A 7,059-nucleotide genomic window follows, 5' to 3' on the forward strand; every position below is an offset into this window, starting at 1 on the left:
AAAAAAAAAAGAAAAAAAAAGAAAAAAAAAACCTGAGGTCTCCGAGAGAGGAAGTTATTCTAACTTTTTGGAAACTTTAGCTGAGCTCAGTTGCTAAATAGTTGTCAGAAGTGAGGGAGGTGCGGGGCTCCCTCCTGATTGGCCAGCCAGGTCAGTGGGAGGAAAGCTTTTCCCCTGCTAAACTTTCACAGTTTTATGTTACACTTAACGAAAATCCGGGGAATGCACCTCGAATAAAGGATGAGCTTGCGGCCGCCCCCGTCCTCCGGGCACCCCCCGGCCAAGTGAGGGTTTGCAGCCAGGGAGGGGGCTCCTGGGCTTTTCYGGGGTGCTCAGCTGCTCTCCGGGCGCTCGGAGCTCGGGGAGCYGAGTGCCCACCGGGCCCGGAGCGGGATAACCAGGCACCGTTTCCATTGGCATGGGACAAGGCAATGGGGAAGGACCCTCCTGGGCAAACCCAGAAGGACCCAACATATGGGTCATCCAGAAAGCAGCCCATGGTTTCCATAAAACACTGGGGAACCCGGACACCCAGCCCATCCACCTGCAATTTTTCTCCCCCATTTCCCCCTATTCTCCCCTTAAAAACTAAATACTTTTGGGGAACAAGACCTGAGATAGGTAGGAGGTTATTTTTCCCCCAGTCTGTCCCGCTGTTGGAATTGTGCTATTCTGAGGCATAGAAACTGCAGCAGTACTTACAAGGTTTCTAATGTATCCAACAGAAGAGGAGGGATCTATTTTTCCTCTCCATCACACCAGGGAAAATGTGGGAAAAACTCTGCTTGCTTCTGTGGAGTTAGTGCTGAGTAAAGTCAGATTTGGACCTCTGATTTCAGTTAAAGCYGAAGCTGCAGGAGCAGACGCATTGCTGAGCAGCAAAGATCATGTTTTCAATAAATATTTTTTGTTATAAAAAGGACCAAAGAAGCTTGTAAAATGTAGATATTGAATGAGAAGAATTAGTTTGGAGGAGGTTGCTTTGCGAAGTTTTCCAGTAGGTATCAACACTCATTAATGGAAAAAATAATGTCTGGCTTGTTTGGAAAGCGCTTTTTTGGTAGGAGAAGGAATTTTGGCTTGCCCGGGGCTGACTCTACTACGGGTAGGTAATGTTTATAGTGGAAAGACTTCCCCGGGCTGCCCCTGGGGACAGCCTGTGTTTGCTTTCAAAGGGAAAGGTTTTCAGGTGCAGCACAGAAGTCGGAAGGCAAAGCAGTTCTGCAAATAGATTTTTAATCCAATTTAAGACCCCGCCGAGCCGGGCAGCGCGGGTGCCTCGCGCTCAGGCCCCGAGCCGGCGGTTCTGAGGCTCCCGGCGGGCGCTCGTGCCGCTTACGTTGCGGCCGCGCTCCGCAAAGCCGGCGCAGGGTGGGAAACGACGGCGCTTAACGGTGGTAGCGGCTCCGCTCCCGTCCCCTAAGCAAAATAAACCGTCCCTGATTTTTACTGTGTCAATGTAAAAGTGCGCTTCCGAGGGCATAAACGGCCTTCATAATTTGCATTCAATTAATTTGCATTAAGTTTTGTACTTAAAGCATTTAGATGTTCTCTATTCTAGTCATTGTGATCATTCCCAAGTATTAAGAGAAACCATCACACAATGTGCTAGGGAAGCCGGCACTGAAGATTGGAGGGGAATCTCTGCTTTTCCAGCTGTACAGAGCAAGATCTCCTGAGCAGACAGGTCAGCTACTAATGAGATTGGGTCCTCTGCTTGCTTGCACCAAATTTATGGTGGCAAACTGCAGTGGATTTGCATAGGCTGGTTGTGTGGCAGAGGACACAGGGCTGCTCAAAGCCGCTGTGCAGAGCTGAGTGCAAATGAGTCGATGCAAATCCAGTGCACAGAGAGCGTTACCCGAAGTCGCTAAGGGTTTCTGGGTGTCTTGCTAGAGCACACGGTGGTGGCAAACGGCATCTGCCCACCTGGTGGAGTCCTGCGTGCAGGCTCTGCTTGTAGGCTGGCATGGGGATGACTGGTTTCATAAGCCTGGCTTGCACAGCCGCCTTTTCCTCCCATTCCTGTGCACGCTGGGGCTATATCAAATAAATAAGCGAGCAGCCCCAGCCCCCTGCCTGGCTYCTGCGAGCAGCCTGCAGCACTGCTCGCACGACAAAGCACCGCAGAGTTTCTCCCTAAGGGGGCCTTTGCTGTGCGTAACCTCCAAACGCGCAAAGCTTTTTAGTTTCAGGCAGGCTTCATTAGAGGAAATTTATGGTGAAACGAGGCTGTATCACAATTACAAAGTCTATAAGCCCGGCTCCGACTCGGATCGCTCCCGAGCTGCCGCGTAYGTGTGCGCGCTTTACGGCCACGGAGTCCCTCAGCAGCACTTAGTGCCAGAGCGAAGTGCGGTGTTGACAATACTGCAAATATCTTCCCTTGGAGCAGATCAAAGGCCGAGTCTACTCGTGCGCAGAGCCTGGTGAAACGTGATCTGGGTCTCCTGAAGGAAGAGGGACTTGGGAAGGTCTGTGGTAGGGCCATGTGGTGCAAAGGTACCATGTTCCCCAGCACCCCTGAGCTCCCTGCAAAGGAGGATGGTGAGTGCGGCTCTATTACATAGCAAGGCAGGAAAGAAGTTWTGAAATAACTGTGATATAGAAAAGAGACAGTTCTGGTGAAAGCTTAATGCCACTCTAAAATAACTGTAACATTAATTATGATGTTAGTATTCTCGTATTATCATTCTCCTAAAAACCAGGAGAATACAATAAACATTGACTGGACTTTGTTATTTTCTCAATTGAAAATGATTGTTGTCAATTCAGTGGTTGTTGACAATTTAAAGTCTGTAGTCCGCTTGTCCTGTTGGCAGTGACAGCAAAGAGCTGTGGAGGAGAGTGTCTGGGGATCAGTCACCTGCTGCCCTTCCCCCTAGTCCCCAGTGAAGCTCGGGAAGGTTTGGTGCCCAGGCAGTAAGTGGGATGGATTTTCAAAGCCCTGGAGATCCCAACACTGACCGCTCTTCCAGTTCCCCTTCATTTGAGGGATCTGCCAAGGATGTAAATCTCTAGGAGCAGTATGAAATATGAAAGATGCTGCTGTGCTTTCTGCCTTGTTATCTACCTACTACTCTAGAGAAAAGCACCCTTTCTTCCTTCAGAAGTGCAAAGCTCATCCAGCTGTGCGTGGCCTCTGCTGTGTCCAGGTACTGTGTCCTCTGTACAGTATACAGTCCAGTATACTGTGTTGTACTGATTTTTTTCCTTGTCTTTACTGTGATTTAGAAAAAAGAGTAGTTGCTCATTGATTGTGCAGCATCCACCRGTTTTTTTCACATGCTGTCTTTGCAAGAGGAGTCATTTTTAGTGCTCTTTGAGGACTCCCTCTTTGAGGACTTTGTTTTGCTATTCTGTGTGTTGAGTTCCAGCAGCTGGAACTGCAGACGTGGTGCATGGACATTTCCCTAAGGACAGACCCTGGATGACAAGTTCATAATCAAAAGCAAAGAAGCGGTGAGAGGAACAGGAGGTAAGGAGAAGAAGGCTTTAGGGATAAGATGGTTGGAGCGGAGCGCTGTTTCAGAGTAATTGGATATGCTAACGTTGGAGTTTTGTGCAGGAATGTACATCTGTTTCTGAACTGTTACCAGCTGATGTGCCCACTCTTCTGCTCTCTCAGTTATGAAACCCTTGGAGCAGCATATAARCATGCACGAGCAAAGGAGAGGCTGAACTCGGGACAGTGTGTCCTATTGCTTACTTATCCAGACAACAAATGTGGTCAAGTTCAAGAGGTGCTTCTGATTTGCAAAGGTGTTACTTGGGCAGCTGAGTGTGCAGACGCCAGAGGGAAAGGTGGAAGTATCTTCTGGTGGCTAGAGTTGATATTTGATGCGATTGATCCATTTGGCTTCCTCACCTCTGTGTGTGAGGATGCTGGAAATGAGGACTTCTTTTAGGGAACTCATTACAGGACAAGGATAGAAAACGGAGAAGGAAAAGACTWGGTGATTGTCCAGGTGGATATCTCTTTCTGCAGGAAAAAAAACTGCCAAGGGACTTTGTTCATCTCCTTCACTAAACTGGAAGTTCCAAGCTTTGGTATAGCCTGTGACTTGCAAAAGCTATTTATTTTATTCTACCTCTTCTAGGCTTTTTCAAAGTATACGTGGTGAGTCAGATTGCTAGTATGTTGTATAATTCATGGCCTTTCTAACCTGCACTGAGATTCTGCAAAGCACTTAAGAAGGCATTGCAAGGGAGAGGTGTGCTTGATTCACATTGACTTCCTTGGGGCATAGGCAGGTGTTTAAAGTTAAGCATATGCTAAATCCAGGCCTAAATTTCAGATCCAAATCCCACCAAAATAAGAAGCGAGATCTGCAGCGACTTCATCAGGTTTTGGATCAGGCACTCAGACATTAATCTGTCAGACAGAGGACCAGTTCACAGCTCCCCGTAGTCCAAGCTCCGTCATCAATAGAATGAGGATAATTTAGACCAGATACAGTCCTGACTYGAATGCTTAGTGCAGTGTTTCAAGACTAGTGTTGATTGCTGGCAAGATTAGAAAACCATGTAATTTCCCATGTCAGTAGCATTGGAAAGATAGCGTGTCTGCCGTAGGAAGAAACCAAAATGCATTGGCATTGTAATTGTGGATTCTATTTTTAATAATCATATAAAGCAAAAGCAGAAGCAGTTTTTTGGGGGGAGAATAAAATGTAGTAGCTATCATGATTCCAAAAATAACATTTCTATTTTAGATCATTTACCCCAGGCTACCACTAATTGCAGATCAAAGTGGAACGTGTCCCTGAGAATTCACAGGGAACACAGATATTTTCCTCTTTTTGGAAGGTGAAATATTAATTGTGGCTGCAGCCCTAGTAACTGTAGTTTAAAACTGGGCGCTGAAAAATGAAAATATTATTCCATGAACTGGAAAATCAAAGCATGCAAAATATTCTGTTCTCCTCAACTTTTCTTCCCCCTCTCTAGACTCATTAGGTTGTGTAGGAAGTGTTTCCCATCATCATCAAGGCGCATGCAAAACCAGCCTGGCCGTTTCAAAGGCATTTGTGCAGTGTTAGGCAGGCTCCTGCCCGTTTTCCAGATTACAGCACCCAGTTTGAGACAGGAACTTTCATAAGAACGTCAAGTTTGGCTTCCTGAGACCAAGCTTTGGTTGACTTTTGCAGTGCAGGTGCAGATTATTGCTTGAGGAGAATTCAGCAAGGCCATTGCCCCTTTGAGGGACGCTGACATCTCTCATCGCCCTGTACAGTCTGTGAAGAGAGAGTCTCTTCTCTCCGGATTCTCTTGGCAGATCCTCTGTCTGGGATTACCAAAAAAGTCTGCAGAGACTGACTTCATCAGTCCAGTGCTGTTCTTTTTCAGTCTATGGAGCTGTAGAACTGATTCAATGAAAATACTGATCCTGTGGAGCAGTACTGAAAGCCCCTGACTTTCTTGTCTTAGTTACCTTCCATAGCCACCTCTGAAGGACRGGTGTATAGGGTGAAAGCTATGGCTGCTTGTCACAATTTGTCTCTTTTTCTGGCTCTTGGTGTCAATCCAGCCTTGGGGCTTGGTCATGTTTTCTTGAGCATTGTGTGTGCTGGGCAGAGTGTGTGCCCACACATTCTTTTTACCCCCTCGAAACCCACAATTACAGTGAAGTCATATTAGTACCCATGTATCTTGTTGCTGTGTCTTCTGAATAAAGAAGACTGGACAGGTCATTAGTAGTACTTGTTGATGAACCAGGTGAGTCACAGCTGAGTGACAGGTCATTCATCATGTTTCCTGACAGTGGGAAGTCTTGACATTAAAATATTCTCACTCCCCATCAGCCTGATAGTGGCATCATGGGACAGGGTTTCTGGAACTTAAGGGAAGGTCTCTACTTCCTGGGTCATCACCAATGCTGGGACAACACAAGATACTGGACTGAACCWTCCTCTATATTCATACACAAAATAGAGACCCATACCTTCTGCCTAAACCCTCAAATGGTAGTTTTGAGACAAATCATGGTTGTTCTCCTGTGCTTTTATGGAAAAAAAAAAAAGGGGAGTGTTTATCAGTCTTCCCTTTTTCTAGAAACATGTGCTCCAAAAAGCATACCTGCTGTTCATGTCTTATTCATTTTCTTTCACATTTTAATTCCTTTTAGATTCTTTCTCATCAGAATTACCCTGCGCTCCCTCTGTACCTTTAGGTATTAGGGATATTTCCATAGCAGGAGGACAAGATCTGCTCTCCTCACCACCAGCCTCCTTATTGCTTTCTGTTTGAAAAACATGGGCCTAACGAAGGCCCCATGAGAGTAGTGCCTGCCCCTCTATGAAGGTAAGCAATGCTGTGTGATGTTGTATCAACCACATGTAGGTTGCCTGTCCACAGCTGGAGTGGACACAGAAAGCGACAGGGTTTCACCTTTGCATTCTGCTCCAGCAATTGGCTGGCACCCCCAGATCAAATTGCTTAATTATTGGCTGATTTTTTTTTCATTTGGATATTTAATTTGCTGTTAAAATGTTGATTTTTATCATGGGAGGGGAGGGACGATGGGGGAAGATCACCAGCTAGCTACAGTTACAACATTAGAGGGAATATTCAAGCAAACAGACTGAGCTGAGAGGGAAAATTATTTTTCTTAGCTTGATTAAAACTTCTGCATTTTCTTTGTCTTTACTAACACCTGTTTAACTCAAGCACCTGAATAAACTTTGGGGAGAAAAGATAGTTTTGTTAAAGACTCAGCTGGACTTTAAAAGATCAGGTTCCACTTCTGGGACCCTCAGCAAATCCAGGGGAAACTAGGCTTGACATTCCTATTAAGATCTGGGGGAGGAAAAGCAGGAAAGCCCATCATGTCTTTGAAAAGCAAGTGGGTAAAAAMGACCCAACCCAAACAAACAGCCTCTCAAAACTTCAGGTTTGTAGATTTTAAAAAATGAAAGCAACCAAAGAAAGTCATAAAACATTAACATTGGTTTTGAACTGTTACTTCAGAAAGGAGCACTAAAGTGGTCCTTTTCTCAAGAGTAATGACCTCTGTTTGTGTAGACCATATAGTCTTTTGGGGTATCATGAAGCACTCTC

The sequence above is a fragment of the Nothoprocta perdicaria genome, unplaced genomic scaffold, assembly GCF_003342845.1.
Source record: "Nothoprocta perdicaria isolate Ctin4 unplaced genomic scaffold, notPer1 scaffold_132, whole genome shotgun sequence".
Lineage (NCBI taxonomy): Eukaryota > Metazoa > Chordata > Aves > Tinamiformes > Tinamidae > Nothoprocta > Nothoprocta perdicaria.